Below are 16,181 nucleotides of genomic sequence, written 5' to 3'. Positions count from 1 at the left end.
TAAGAAAACCAAACTCTTAGCAAACTAAGAATGGAAAGGAATTTCCTTAATCTCATAACCAAAACCCTACAGCAAGCATCCTTCCTTAAACATCAAAAGCATTCTCTTTTAAATTAGGAACAAGACAAGGATTATCTTTGTTCACGTGTAAAACAATACCTACACAGAAAGGTTAAAAAAAAAAAAAGGAGGAAGGATTAGGATTAGAAAGGGAGAATCAGAACGTTTTAGCCTACTGGAGAGGCAGCAAAGCTACTGCTTCAGCATGAAGTTTAGAGACCAACGGCCTGGGTTTAAATCTTGCCTTCTGGGTTCAAATGAAAATCTGTATCTTTGGGCAAATTACTTAATCTCTTTGTGACTTAGTTTCCTTTTCTGTAAAATGGGGATAAAAAATGAACCTTCTTCATAGGGATGTTGAGGTAATTATATAAATATTTGTGAAGTGTTTGGAACAGTGCCTACCACATAGTAAGAATGCTATATATGTGTTTGCTTTAGATAATAGTAAAACAAATTATATCTACAGACAAATTATTTCAGTTAGTAAGAGTTTTGTAAGGTTTTATAGAATCAATCTAAAATATCTATTGCATCTCTATATGAGTAACAAACAAAATATAAATTAGAAAAGATACTATTTATAATAACAAAAATATAAGTTATCTAGAAATTAATTCAACAAATTAAATCCTTTATGGAGAATTTTCTTTATAAGACATTAAAGAAATTTTTTTTTAAAAAGAATGTTAGTATGTGGTCCATAAAGATATCTATCTTCTCAAAATGATACATAAATTTTCAACCAAAACCATAACAGGGTTAATGAAAAGTTAGTCTAAAAGTTTTATGATAAAGCAAGATCTAAGATAGTTAAAAATTTTCTAAAGGACAACAATAAGGAGAGGGGACTCATTGGTAATTAAATAGGATGTAACTGGAATAGAGAAATTAACCAATGGAGTACACTTGAGAGCCTAAAAACAGACATATGCATTCATAGAGACTTACATGTGACAGAACCGGAACTGCAGATCCTTAGGAAAACAGCACCTTTTTCACTAACTGAGGCTAAGACAATTGGTTATCCACATGGCAAAAAATAAAAGTGGACTTCTATCTCCTACAATCACAAAAACCAATCCTAGGTAGATTAAAAATTTAAATGTGAAATGTGTAAATGCATTACAACTTGAAGAAATTCAGATTACCCTTATGATCTTGAGGTTGGCAAGCATTTCTTACAAAAGATACAAGAAGTGCTAACCATAAAAGAAAAGTTAATACATTTGATTACATTAAAATTACCTTTGTTAACCATAAGACACCATAAATTAAGATAAAGGACAACTATAATCTGGGAGAAGATATTTATAGCACATATAACCCCAAATGGATTACAACTGGGATCCAAGATAGAAGAATCTTCATGGAATCAACAAGAAAAAGACAAATATCACAACAGAAAACTGAGCAAAAGGCTTAGAGGGGCATTTTATAAATAAGGAAACATAAATAATGAATGACTTGTATAAGCATATTCATAACCTCACTGCAAGTAGAGAAGTACAAACTGTGAAAGACTACAATAAGTTATCAACTCACAACCATCAGGTTGTCAAAAATTAAGAGTCTAGCAATATCAATGTTTGTGCTTATATGAAGGGTATTAGGGTTCTCCATGAAAAAAAGGGAAAAAATATACATCTAATATATGTGATATACTACAAATACATATATATAAAGATTTATTATAAGGAATTAGCTCACATGATTATGGAACCTGGGAAGTCTCATGATCTGCTGTCTGCAAGCTTGTGACCCAGGAAATCTGATGGTGTAGTTCCAGTCTAAGTTCAAAGGACTGAGAACCAGGAGAGCCAATGGTGTAAGTCCCAGTGGAAGGCAAAGAAAAGACCAATGTCCCAGCTCAATCAGTCAGGCAGAGAGAGAAAATTCTCCCTTCCTTTGCCTTTCTGTTCTATTCAAGCTCTCAACAGACCGGATGATGGTCACCCACATTGGGGAAGGTTTGCTCAGATGGCCAATTCAAGTGCTAATCACATCTGAAAGCACCCAGATAGACATACCCAGAAATACTATTTAACCAAATATCTGGGCATCCCATGACAAAGTCAAGTTGACACAAATAATTAGCCATCAAATGAAGCAACAGGGACTCTTACACTATACCAGGAGGAGTGCAAATTGGTTTGATTAGTCTAGAACACAAACTGGCACTATTTTGTGAGTCTGAACAAGCACATAACCTGCAGTAAGTCTTTTTATTCCCAGAAAAGATCTTGAAGAAAAGTGTATACGGGCACCAAGAAACATACATTACAGTGGGGTGTTCATAGTAGCACTGTTCATAAAAGTAAAAAAAATGGAAACAATTATAATGACCATTAACAGGAGAACAGATAAATTAACTATGGTATGTTCACGCAATGGGATGTAATTCAGCAGGGAAAATGAGTAGACTACTGCTATATGCATTACAGATGAGAAAAGCAAATTGCAGAAGATACGATTTTTATAAACTTCAAAGACAAGCAAAATGAAATTATATGCTGTCTATAAATACGTATATACCTGACAAAGTAATTTTAACAGTAACGAAGTGATTTAGGGGAGTGGTTAGGTTTGGGTGTACAACAGAATGAGATGTAGAAAGAACGTATAGAGAACTTCTACGATGGTAAGTTCACTACTCTTTTTATGATTATAATTGCCAACAAATATATGTTAGGCATGTTCTTTTCTACTGTCAAATAACACATTATAAAATTTTTAGACAGGGACAGGATAATATATTTCAAATGCATAAAGACAAAACTTGTTGACTGGTCACATTGACATGATATGAAAAGGAAAGATAACAAATGTTTTTAGCATGCCTGCTTATGGAGTTGACAATGACAAATATGAAAGATGGAAAGGAAGGTTGGAGGGAAGGATAAATTTGATTCAGGATGTGTTGCATTAGAATTGATTCTGGATCTTCTGGAATATCTCCAACTTAGCTAGAAATACAAATTGAGAGGTCTCTGTTTTGATAGAAAATTACTGTTGTTATGAGAGTATACACTAATAAAAGAAAGCTGATATGAAGGTGGAGGACAATGCCCAGATTTAGGGGTAAATGAACTGCAAATGGAATCAATGAAGGAAGAAGAGATTGACTATTCAGTCTATTCAAGCTCCAGGGTGGTATGATGTCACAGAATCAAAGGGTCTGAAGGTTTGTGCCCCCTCCACATTTATATGTTGAAATGCTAATCCTAAAAGGTGATGGTTTTAGGAGGTAGGGCCTGTGGGAAGTGTTTAAATCACGGAACCCTGCTGAATGGGAAGAATGCCATATAAAAGAGGCTCCAGAGAGACCCCCAGCCCCTTCCACCATGTGAGGACACAGCAAGAAGTAGGCAGTCTGCAAACCAGAAGAGGGCCTTCACTAAAATCCAACCATGCTGGCACCCTGATCTTTGACTTCTAGCCTTCAGAACTGTGAGAAATAAATTTCTGTTGTTCGTAAGCTACCCAGTCTCTGATATTTTGTTATACCCTCCTGAACAGACTTAGATAGAGGATATAAAGAATCAGAAGACTGCTGTAGTGTAGGTCAAACACTTGAAATAAGATTTTTCATTTGGCAAAAAGAGGGTGCAGTGGTGAAACTCTAAAGCATACAATACGTTTAAAAAATAGCCATGATAATTTCATGTAGAAGCTTAGATTTAACAACCAGTTATTTATAAAGTTAACTAATCTATCTTATTTATCATTTTATCCAAAACAAACCCTATCCTAATAATCACCTATATTTTCTATGACATGCATTAATTTTATAAAAATCACCTTCACCAGCAGCAATACATGCATCACCAACCTATTGTTATCATCTTGTTCCCAGCATATTCCTGTGGTCCCCAAACTTCATCTCTGAGTTACATCATTGAACATCTCTCCCCTTCTCTCCATCACATTAGGCCCTGACCCCACTTCGAAGTCTCTTCCACTTAATTCACCTTACTTCTGCAATTAGGTGTTCATTTTCACGACCTTCTTTGGCATCTATTTATATTTGTATTTGGCATCTATTATTATATATGCTGTCTTTTTTCCATGAGAACACGTACTCTTTCCTACTAGTTTATAATAACACTATCTTTAGTTCATGTTTTCTAGTGACTGGCATATAATACAATCAGCACTCAATAAATATTTCGATCTGACTTCTACTTCATATCCATGAATACTCCCTCCACTTAGGGAGGTTTGTTAACTTTTCACAAGGCACACCCAAGTCCTTCAGAACTTTAGTGTTGCCCGTGAAGATTTCCTGGTGAATAGGCCAGCAGCTTATTTATTTGCCCATGCTTCCCACCTTCCAATAGCTTCACTGTAGTTTTGTCACAGTTCTGTTTATCCTGTTTCTTCTTTATAGAGCATGTTTCTCCAGGAAATACTACATAATTACACCCCCAAAGAATTCAGAAAAGCACTCCACACACAGCAAGGACATGTTGACTAACTAATGCTGAATACCCACAAAAAGAATAATTTTTCAATTCACCAAATTTCTGACTCATAATGAAAGACATTAATTTAAAACATCTACAGTTCCAATTGCCTCTAGTAAACCTTAATAACAATGTATTTATCAAAGTGTGATTCAATGATCTTGTGGAGAAAGGGGGCAGGAAATAAAGTTGAGACAAATAAGTAGGATGCAGAGAAAACAAGCACTAGTTGACTGCTGACTAAGTGAAGAGAAAGTAGGCATTTTTCCTTTCAGCAACACAGAAGACAAAGATGAACAAAATTCTGACTCTGAGACAGGAGAACAAAAAAGAGTTCAGCAGAGAAACTGAGAAAAGAGCATTAATCCTTACCCCTGACTAAAAGGATCATTAATTGAAATATTTTGCTGTCATCATTTAAGAAGATACAGAAATAAAAGTTTAACTTAGGTTTGTTTATCTCCAGTCTAGTTGAAACATAGCATATGAATAAACATTACATATTCTAGGATCCTTATTTTACCTCTTTGCATTCTTTTTTAGTGGTTGCTTTAAGGATAACAATACATATCCTTAACGGGCTACTTAGGGTTAGTATTGAATCAATACATGTTGAATGCAGAAGTCTCGCAAGATATGAGTTCATTTACTCACCCTTGCCTGTTTTTGCTAAAGTTGTCAAATGTAGAACATCTACAGACATTAAAACTCCACAATACAATGCTATAATTTGCAAGTTCTACATCCCCCTCCCCACATCAAGATCTAAATTTTCATATTTTTATTTCTCTTTAGCTTATAGAATTTCTTTATTGTTTCTTGTAATGCATGCCCACTGACAATAAATTCTTTCAGTTTTTTTTCTCTGAAAATGTATTCTATTTCACCTTCATTTCTTAGAAGATCATTTTCACTGGATATAGAATTCTGAGTTGATACGGTCTTGTTCCCCCTTCCCCTCCAGCACTTTAAAGATGTTCCACTGTGTTCTGGTTGTGAACACTTCAAATCATAGTTCTCTTGTACGCAACATGTTATTTTTCTCTCAAAGATTTCAAAACACCTTTAGTTTTCTCAAAGTTGATGGTAACATGTCTAGATGTGTGCAACACAATTCTGATGCTAACTACCCAGAATTAGGTCAAATTTTGCAAGTTAGGGGCAGAATCCTCCCTTCACTTGAGAAGCCAGATGCACGTTCCAGAGTTCTCAGGTCACCCATGCTTCTGATCTACTGGCTACAAATTCATGGGTTCCCAACAGTCCCCTAAAGTGCTATAATTCACTAGAATGATTCAAAGGACTCTGGAAAATACAATATTTATGATTATAGTTTTATTATAAAGAATATAAAACAGGACCAGCCAAGTGAAGAGATGCATAAAGTCTCAAACGCAAAGATTTTGTGTCCCCACAAGACATCACCTTCTAGGCACACTGATGTGTAATACCAATCAGGGAAGCTCACCCCAGTGCTCAGAGTTTTTACTGGAGTTTCATTACAAAGGTATGGTTGAGTGAATCATTGGTCAAGTGATTAAACTCAATCTCCAGCCAACCATGTCCTCTTCAGAAGCTGGGCTCATATCACTTACCTCGAAGTTCCAACCCTGTAATTACATGGTTGGTCTTTCTGGTGTGGCTAGCCCCCATTTTGGGTTACCTCGTTAGCATAAACTCAGGTATGGTCCCAGAAGCCCACCATGAGTAACAAATACATTCTTATCACTCCAAGAAATTTCAAAGATTTAGAGGTTATCTCCCAGGAACTAGGGACAAGGCTAGCCAAATTCTTTATTATACAATAGCGGTTTTCTTCATATTTATCTCACTTGAGGTTTTGTTAAGCTTCTTGAATGTGCAAATTTATACCTTTCACCAAATTTGGGAAATATTCAGCCATGTTTTCCTTAGATATTATTTCTGCCTATTATTCCTTTCTTTATCTCCTTCTGGGACTCTAATTAAATATATCTGAGACCTTTTGATATGGTCCCTGAGGCTTGTTTATTTTTACTTCAATATTTTTTCTCTGTGTTCCTCAGGTTAGATAATTTCTATTAATTTATCTTCAGCTTTGCTGATTACTTCATCATCTGCATTCCACTGCTAAGTACATCTGATGAATTTTTATATAAGATATTACATTTTTTAGTTCTGGAACTTTCATATGTTTCTTTTTTATAGTTTCTATTTCTCTGCTAGATTTCCTATATTTCATTTATAATGCATAGTTGTTGTTGTTGTTTTCATGGCCTTGAATATGTTTATAGTAACTGCTTTAAATCTTTGCTAATTTCAACATCTGGGATATCTCTAGACTGATCTCTGTTGATGGTCTTTCATCTCAAAAATGAGTCAAATTTCCATGTTTCTTGGTTTATTAAGTAATTTTAGGTTGTATCTTTGATATTGTAAATATTATTTTCCAAACATTCTGGAGTCTTTAATACTCTCCTAAAGAATGTTAGTTATATATATATATGTTTGTTTGGTTTGGTTTAGCATACAGTCGACTTGATTGGGCTATATCTTTTGGGCTTGGCTTAAAGTGTGTCCCGTTCAGGCATGGTTCAGGCATCAGCAAAAGACTCATAGAAAAAAAAATTGAGAATTCCCTTCCCTGGATCCTTCCTTCCTTGGACTTTCCCTTTACTTTCCAGCAAGTATACTTAACCCAAACTCAATACTCTCACTCTTCAAGCCCCCAAACCTGATGTTTTGTGGCAGATTTTTAGCCAATCTGCAGGGAGCACACCAAGACCTGTCCTTAGGCTATAAACTGTGAATACAGGAGTCTGAGTACTTCTCTTCTTACAAATGTCAACTGCCCTCCAGAATCTGCTTCCTTTTGGTCATTCTCCAGTGCCTTCATGTATTTGTTCTTTATCTTTCACTTAGTTTTATCCTTGTTATATGCAGGAGCAATCTATGCCAGAATTCCTCCATTGCCCTCATTTTGTAGGTTAAGAAAACTGAGGTCTAAGGAAGGGTTTCCTCGTTCATAAGGAATTTACTGGAATTGGGGTTTGCCACCATGACAGTTGAGTTGGGTTGTGGTAGTAAGATAGAGGTTATTGAACACTTTCCTTAAATGTAATAAACATCACTAGTTTGAGTTCATTGGAGTGACACCCAGTTAGTGTTAATCAAAATTCCATATTACAAAATATTATAAAAGAAATGTTGTAACTTTTTATTACTTTTTAAATGCTAGCAAAGTGTTAAAAATAGAGGTTCCTAAAAGATATGTTTTAAGCATCTAACAACTGTTTGAAATTAGTATATGCACATATGCAAACAAAAAACATAACATGAATGTTTATTTCTAAAGCGCAAATAGTATATGCAAAAGCAAACAATAATTACTTCTCTGGATGACAGAATTTGGGGTGTTTTTTTCTTTTGTTTGTAATACTTTGAGATTGTATTGCTTTGCAATAAGGAAAAGAGTGATTTAAAAATTAAAAAAAAAATCCTCAAAACATTTCATTCATTTTAAAGCATTTTAAAATTTCATCCATGTTCTTCTCACACATTGTACATTTAATGCTCCATCCAAATAACTAGAAATTCTAAATTATTATGGGCTCTATTGAAAATACTACTAAAATAAAAGCAAACATCTGAGCTATTTGCAAATAATCATGTCCTTATATCATAAAATCTTTAAACAGTGAAAGGATTAAAATGCTTCACTTTTAAAGAAAAAGTGTTATATATAAGAAAAATACTCAGAATATCGGCAAAAGACCTAAACAAGCAATTCTCCAGTGAAGATATACAAATGGCCAAGAGGCATAAGAAAAAATGCTCAATATTGCTAATTATCAGAGAAATGCAAATCAAAATTACAATGAGGTATTACTTCACACCAGTCAGAATGGCCATCATTCAAAAGTCCACAAATGATAAATGCTGGAGAGGCTGTGGAGAAAAGGGAACCCTCCTACACTGTTAGTGGGAATGTATTTTGGTACAGCCACTATAGAAAACAGTATGCAGATTCCTCAAAAGACTAAAAATAGACTTACCATATGATCCAGCAATTCCACTCCTGGGTATATGTCCAGAGGGTACTCTAATTCAAAATGATACATGCACCCCAATATTCATAGCAGTACTATTTACAATAGTCAAGACCTGGAAACAACCTAAATGTCCATTAACAGATGACTGAATAAAGAAGACGTGGGTGTGTGTGTGTGTGTGTGTGTGTGTGTGTGTGTGTAATGAATATTACTCAGCCATAAAAAAGTATGAAATAATGCCATTTGCAGCAACATGGATGGACCTAGAGATTATCATATTGAGTGAAGTAAGTCAGAGAAAGACAAATATCATATGATATCACTTACAAGGGGAAATCTAAAATAATGACACAAATTCTATTTATAAACAAAAACAGACTCATGGACATAGAAAATAAGCTATGGTTACCAAAGGGGAAAGGGCAGGGAGAGATAAATTAGGGGTTGGTGATTAACAGACACACATTACTATATACAAAATAGATAAACAAGTTTTTACTATATAACACAGGGAAGTACATTCAATTTCTTGTAACAACATATAATTGAAAAGAATCTGAAAAGAAAAAGTATATATGTATGTATATGTATAACTGAATTACTTTGCTGCATACCCAAAACTAACACTATAAATCAACTATACTCCAATAAAAAAATTTTTTTAAAAAAGGTTAACTTCTGAGGTTTTTGGCTTCATCAAGTTAGTTATGATGATTCTAATAACTAAGATGGGGATAACTGGGGGAAAATGATGCTATGGAAGTGGTGGGAAATGGAGTCTATAAACTCCCCATGCTTACATGGACAGGCTTTGTAGGGTCCTTAATTGCCCTTAAATAGAATGAAAAATTTTTGTCTATATATTCACATGGACTTTGGGTTGGGAGCACGCACAAGTTTCATCAAATTCTTTAGAGAATTTGAAAAGTTAACTCTGGAACATCTTACCCTCTGGATTTTCTTTCTCTTTTTCCTTTCTTTTGTGTTTATGATTATATGAAAGCAGAGAGAAGAGAGCAGAAACTGAATTGCTATTACAGAGTTTTAAATATATGTTAAAAAGGGACACATTTTGAGAGTTAGTTATCTTGTTAATTTTACTTCCATGAGAATATAAATACATATACAGGGTAGACTTGAAAAGATATCCAGATTCCCTTTTAAATTCCTTGCTACATTTAAGATCTTTGGTATTTCTTGGCATAGGCTATTCTGTACTTTCTTAGTCTCTCCTACCAGGCTAAACACGTAACTTCTCCTTCTTTGCATGTCCAAGGGATGTCTTTTACCTTGGGTTTCTGGAGCTCTTCCGCTGAGGTACAACTAAGGGTAACTCTTGTAATCCTTTTTATAAATAGGCATCATATCAGATATGGTTCAATCAAGGAAACAGAACATTATGAATAAGGGATTAATATGGATTTGAGAACTAAGGCAACAGTGACAGAAGCTGAGGAATAAAGGTCTGAATATGAATAGTTGGAGGACTGGAGAAAAGTGTATAACAAGGGACCATAAAGGCAGCTGTGGAAAGCTGTTGCCTCTGTGTGCCAGTGAGCCTGAAGTCACTGTAAGTCAGCAAGTCAGAGACTCAGTAATAGAAGTTGGAAAGACAGGTGGGTAAAGCACAGACACATTTTTCTTCCACAAGGACAAACTGGAACCTATGCTGGCCACTGATTATTTCAAACACCAAGGCCACCTTGCTTGGTGTCTTTGACCACCTTGCTACTGGCCCAGAAATTGGAAAAGATGAAGAGATCTCATGAGAACAAGAGAAGCTTTGGGCTTGGGTGCTGCTCCATGTGAACAGGTTGAGACAAAACAACAGGAACACACTGCCCCCTATTCAACACACACACACACACTCATGCCCATGCACACATAGGCAAGCATGTGTTAAGTGTGTTGAGCAAAGCCTGGGGCCCTGCAGCAACCCTTCGAGCACAATGGCTGCTGCTTCTTCCTTCTAAACCTCATGCAGATTTCTCTAATGGCCAACTCTAAACAGAAACTACTAAAGGGAAGGAAATTCTGGTAACCATAGTTCCTGCTGAATTGACAAAGTAGCAAATTACCACAGTCATGATCTTCACCAAACATACCATGAGAAAGAAGGCAGTGACCCCAATCACAGCCCTATTTAAAGAGACATGAAATGAGGTTGAGTGTATTTAAGAATACCAAATATGACGGGGCAAAATAACTCAAAGAACTCAACTTTCTGGTTCCAACAACGCAACAATTCCACTTGAAATTCTCAGATGTTATGACAAGCAGTAGCATAGTGGTTTTCATAAACTTGGGCTACTTTGTTTAGTAAAATCAGGGTGGGATGGATAATAGCTTTGACTCAGTGGTAATTTCTATGTGCCTAGATAAATAAAATGGGTCAAGACTACTCAATTTTATGTTCCATCTAAGTCTGCTATAGCCTTTTATATCTAGCCTCATAGTTATGTTTTATAAGTGATCTTTGTTTGCTTCCTTGTTGAAACATTTTAAAATCTTAGAAGGAAGTAATATGAAATTGATGTAGTTAATGGTTTCACTCCTCTGTGAACTATAAGCAATTTTATACATCCATAGATCTCGTCTTCTTTTAACAAAAATAGTGTTCCTCACCTAGTGAGACACCATTTTCCTTTGAAAAAAAGAAACTACTTTTCATCTCTGAGAGAATTTTCTGTCAGAAATCTTACATGGCAAGATTGATAATATTACCATTTTTTCCTAAGATGACATTTCATGTGAGAAATGATTTCCTTAATGAAGAGATGCAATCATTCCTAACTGCTAGAGAGACAATTTACACAGTAGGCAAAGAGAAGTCCAAATTTGAAATGAATGGCACACAAGGTAGCATTTCTCACGGTCCAACATCAGCCCTCGGAGGTTTATTTGAAGGATTATTATTATTTCCTTTATATATCAGAAGAGAAAAAAGAATAAAATAGGTGGAAAATATCATTCTCAAATAAATATTACTTATTATAATAGAAAAGTTGTAAAGTGAAAAATTCTATTAATACCTTCTCCAGCTCCCCATAACTAAATTATTAATCAACTAAGAAAAGAAATGACAAGAGTTTTGGATCATGTAGAGAAGCAAGAAAGAATAGAACATAATGTGTTCACATTTTAGTCAAATTCAATTCTAGCCCCAAATTTCATATTTTTCAAAAAGAAAATATCTTAGGACATTCAATGACAAGTTACAGCTGACACATGAAGATGACAGAGATGCTTCATACCAAAGTAAGGTGTCAGATCCAAATTCAGATTTTTAAAGGAAATGACCACAAAATTCCTGTACCTCTCAGGTCCTCCATCCATGATGGGCAGGGATTAGGGTGGGCCTGTTCCCTTTCCTCACACTCATCTGGATGTGCAGGGACCACCAAGAAGCCTACTGAGAGAACTTACTGTCTCACCTCTGCAGTGGTGAGGTATAGTGACTGTAGTCTGACCCTATCCAGAGAAATCAAGCAGCCAAGAGATTGGCTCATCAACAGCTTTGGTGGTAATAGAGGAGAGTTTCTACTGTTTGGGGATTGGCCTATCCTCTCATATTTGCCCAGGTAAAGTCTACATGAGGGCTCCCCATGGCCTGGCGGTAGGCAGTATCTGAGGAAGAGCTCACTTTGGATTCAGCCCAACAGGGGTATGGAAAGGGATGAAGGGGCCTCATTCACAAGGATAGATCGAGGTGCACCCCAGATTTCTGGATGTAGCAAAGTCAGAGAGTGTAAATCTACCACTCAAATAAAGATCTATCCACTTGGAAACCCAAGGTAAGAGGTTCCAGTGATGGGACTCTTCCAAGTACCCACAAAAGCACCCATGAGAGGGTAGCCCTAAATATCTCTCAATACCAGGAACTTAAATCTAGCCCACCAAAGACAAGTTCAAGTAAGAATTTTCTTATTATTTTTTTCTTTCACCCTTTCATGCTGCATTCAAATCTGGAAAGATCTGAAGCAAGCTGGTACTTAAACTCAGCACTGGCTGAGAGAAGGGAAAAGATGTAACTTTAAGTTACATGCAGAATTTCAATTATTATATAGGAACCACCACTCTAATTTCTGAATTCAGACAGTGCTTGTTTTTAAACTGTCTTTAGATATGTTTATTATCTAAGAATAAGCAGAAAATCCTAGAAATTTCAATTGAATGGTGGGGGGATGTTTCCACCATTGGAAACATTTAAGGAAATAATGGAAAGCAAAAGAAAAAATGTGTTTTATTAGGTCTTTTGCTTACGGCTTGTTCATTATAAAAGTAAAAAATCATTCACATATAAAACTTACGCCAACTACATCCTATAAAGCTCCCTAGAGTAAACAATTTATTCTATGCTCTCTCTAGACACAGCCTTACCCCCTCCATTGTTCAACTACTGCCATCTCCTTTTGATTCATCAGAAAGTGTCTTAGCGTTTTGTTAGGTCAAGGGGGATGATGCTTCATATAATTGCAAAACATTGTAAATTTCCTCCTGCCTAAGTTTTGTTGCATACTGGGGTTTGAGCCTGATCTTTCTTACCAAGAAGCATGGAAAAGAATTTTGTAGAATAGAAAGTTCTATGGATTATATTACATTTTGATATCTTCATTTTTTCCCTCCTTTTTTAGTATTCAGTTTGGTCAACAAAAATGGTGCATATCCAATATACCTAATTTCCTCTCTAATAGTTATTTCCAGTTCAAATATAATATGGTCTGAGAAAAGGACCAAGTGAGTGCCATTTCAGTAAAACAATATGAACAGAAAAAAAGTTTTAGTGAATTGAAGAGTGAATGGGAGATAAGAAGATAGACACAAGAAATTAATACCAAAATATCTGGGAGCTCTGCAGCAACCAAATCAGAGATTTAGTGCCATTGCAAGAGCTAGATTGAATGAATTAATGAATTTTAAGGCCAAACAGAAATATTACAGATTTAATTTTTAAAAATTATATCTCTTTTAAGTGTCTATGACCCTTAAGAAAGGTTAAAAAGAAACTATATATATTTTATACTTTATAAATCTTGAACAAAATGAGTTCTCAGTAAACTTCATTTCTGTTCACACAACCATGTCCTCTAGTAAGTTATGTGTTTGGCATCATCTCAGAATATACTCTCTGTCATCTGTTTAAGTTGGCTATATAATGGGTGCCATGTGTACAAATGCTGTTCCATTCCAAAACTGTAGCTTACCATGTATGGAGTGATAGTCCAACAAACATGCTTAGGAGAATGATTTACATATTCTTACAATACCTTTTTCTAGAGGAGAATATTTTAGCTGATTAGCTTACAATGTGGTAGGAATAAAGACTTAGAAAAATACATGAAAACATTAATAAAAACATTCATTTCCTTATTTTAAATTATTCTTCAAATTATCTAAGAATTCTATTTCTTAGTAAGTGGTTACTGCTTAATGAAATATCAGTAATACTAAGTAACAAAGAAAATGGTTTAGGTAAATATGAATTCTGAATACTTTACCAACTTTCCTGCTGCATGAGTACTCTTGTTTTGGACAAACAGGAAGCATCATTATCAAAGGCCCTCCTGATTACTCCACTGCCATTCTTATACCTGTATATGATTAAAAGAAAGTATAAAAAATAGAGCAATCAATGACTCAATGTAGTAGAAGCCTCTTAAAACACCTTTCTTCCTCTAGTAGAAATAGTTGACAATGGGGGTCATGAAACATGATTCAACTAATTCTATTTATTTATATTATATATATATATATTTCTAAGAAAATAACTTTCAATGCTATCCTTCAAATTAAAAACAGGGTGTATTAAGAGCAAAGGAAAATCATATTCAATAAGTTTTTTTCCACTCACTATGAATTCAAGTATCAGAAATATTAAAATTTGCTTCTTTCTTTTGCTAACACAACTACTTTGTTTATTTACTCTTGTTTAGTTATTCCAGTAACCATGGCAATGTTCTAGCACATAGCTGAGTGTGTGGGACAAATTAGGAACTCTAATTGTTTTAAGAATGAATTGATGAAGAAACCAAGAATCCTTAGGAAGAAAGGCAATAAGTCCACTTTTTTTTTCTTTATATAGGTCTTATTTAGGAACAATAATTACATGGCTTGATGTCCTTACTTTGACAATGCTACATTTTAATTTAGAGAGATGAAGAGCTTAATTGGTATATAGCTTTCATTTTTTCAATCCATTTACCTTTATCACCTAAGAGAATTTGATTTTGTTGTAGAGTGTAAGACCTTAATTTATAATGGTCTCAGAGTAACAATACTTTGAACTAAAAGAATATTTGATGTTACTTTTGGGGATTATAAGACTAAAGCATGAGAATAACGCTATGCCCCATTTCAGGCAATTCGTATGTCATAGGAATTAGCACTCTAGCTATTGTCATTCCTAAAAAATAAATCAATTAACTAAGAAATATTTAGAGAGTATGTCATGAGTCCAAGGACCTCTTAGGAAATACAGAAAAGGACAAGATGTAGACATCTAAATAGTTGGAGATGGCAAGGTATCCATTTTAAAGGAAAAAAAAAAGATCTTTTCTAAATAAAGGCAGCAATGATACATAGATGGAACTTCCAAGAAAGCAATTTTATAAATGTTCCCATCTGGAACATGGATATAGCAGTCATGCTGAGACCATAAGGGGATGCTGAATTTGGTGATATGATCAAATTTGTATGTTTATGGGGGAAAAAACACCTCTGGAGATCCTATGGATAAAGGACTCCAGTGAACAAAAACTTCGGGCTATATTATTTTCCTTGTATACAAAATTTGGTGGAACCAGATAAGTTGGGTTATAGAATTAATAAAATAATTAAAGTTAAAATGAATTTTATAGAAACAATGTAAGCGGCTACCTTTTCTTATACAAAGGATACCAAGGAGCCTTCTCTGCTTTCATACATTTCCCCCATTGAAGGATCTCCTATGCTAAAGCTTGAAATTTTTTCAGTAGAAGTGAGGGCATTTTATTCATTCCACAATTAGAGATAAAAACTAAAAGTAAATGCCCTAAGAGAATTAACATACTGACTTAAAATCATGCTAGCTTGTAACATGCAGGTATCAAATGCATGCCTGAGATCCAAGTTTTGACAGGCACTGAGAGAAAGCAGAAGGGTACTTAGTACCGGTAGAAAGAAGTAATTATAAAATAGAGGGTAGGGGAATGCAGAAAAGGGAGGTTAAGACCACTAAAAACAGACAATTATTTCCACATTTCATCGTTGGGGTGGCTCTGGAAGAGGAAATGCAGAGCAGCAGCATTTTGTTAATAAGTATTAGTAAATCCAATTTAATGATTACTTCCTGCTAACCTGTATTATTCATAACGAAAATTATAAATGCTGAAGAGTACCAGAAAGTTAGTATCACAGTAAATACTGAGGTAAATTACCTCTTGAGTAACTATATTAACAGAGAGAAGTGGGATGATTAGAAAATAGCATTATAAAATGCTAGCTTTCTTAATTATATTTGTTCATTTTATGCTTAAAGTAATAAAGGCACTAAAATGTTTATTAGATTAAATATAATGTAGTGTCCAGGATTGGATCCTGGAACACAGGAAAGTCATAGTCGAAAAATTAGTAAGATCAAATAAGG

The 16,181-nt window shown here is 34.8% G+C and overlaps 1 protein-coding gene across 4 annotated transcripts in view; it reads right to left on the bottom strand.

Annotated features, from left to right (window-relative positions):
* FAM237B (family with sequence similarity 237 member B) overlaps positions 1-16,181 on the bottom strand; it is a 52,777-nt gene that overhangs the window by 34,896 nt on the left and 1,700 nt on the right. For all 4 annotated transcript variants that reach the window (XR_004190720.2, XR_012074523.1, XR_012074524.1 and 1 more), the window contains exon 2: positions 14,056-14,148. The gene's annotated coding sequence lies outside the window, so the exon portion shown is untranslated. The remainder of the gene's footprint in view (positions 1-14,055; positions 14,149-16,181) is intronic.

Source organism: Vicugna pacos, chromosome 7 (assembly GCF_048564905.1).
Source record: "Vicugna pacos chromosome 7, VicPac4, whole genome shotgun sequence".
Lineage (NCBI taxonomy): Eukaryota > Metazoa > Chordata > Mammalia > Artiodactyla > Camelidae > Vicugna > Vicugna pacos.
The sequence above is the reverse complement of the archived record's forward strand: the minus strand, read 5'-3'. Positions and strand labels throughout refer to the sequence as shown.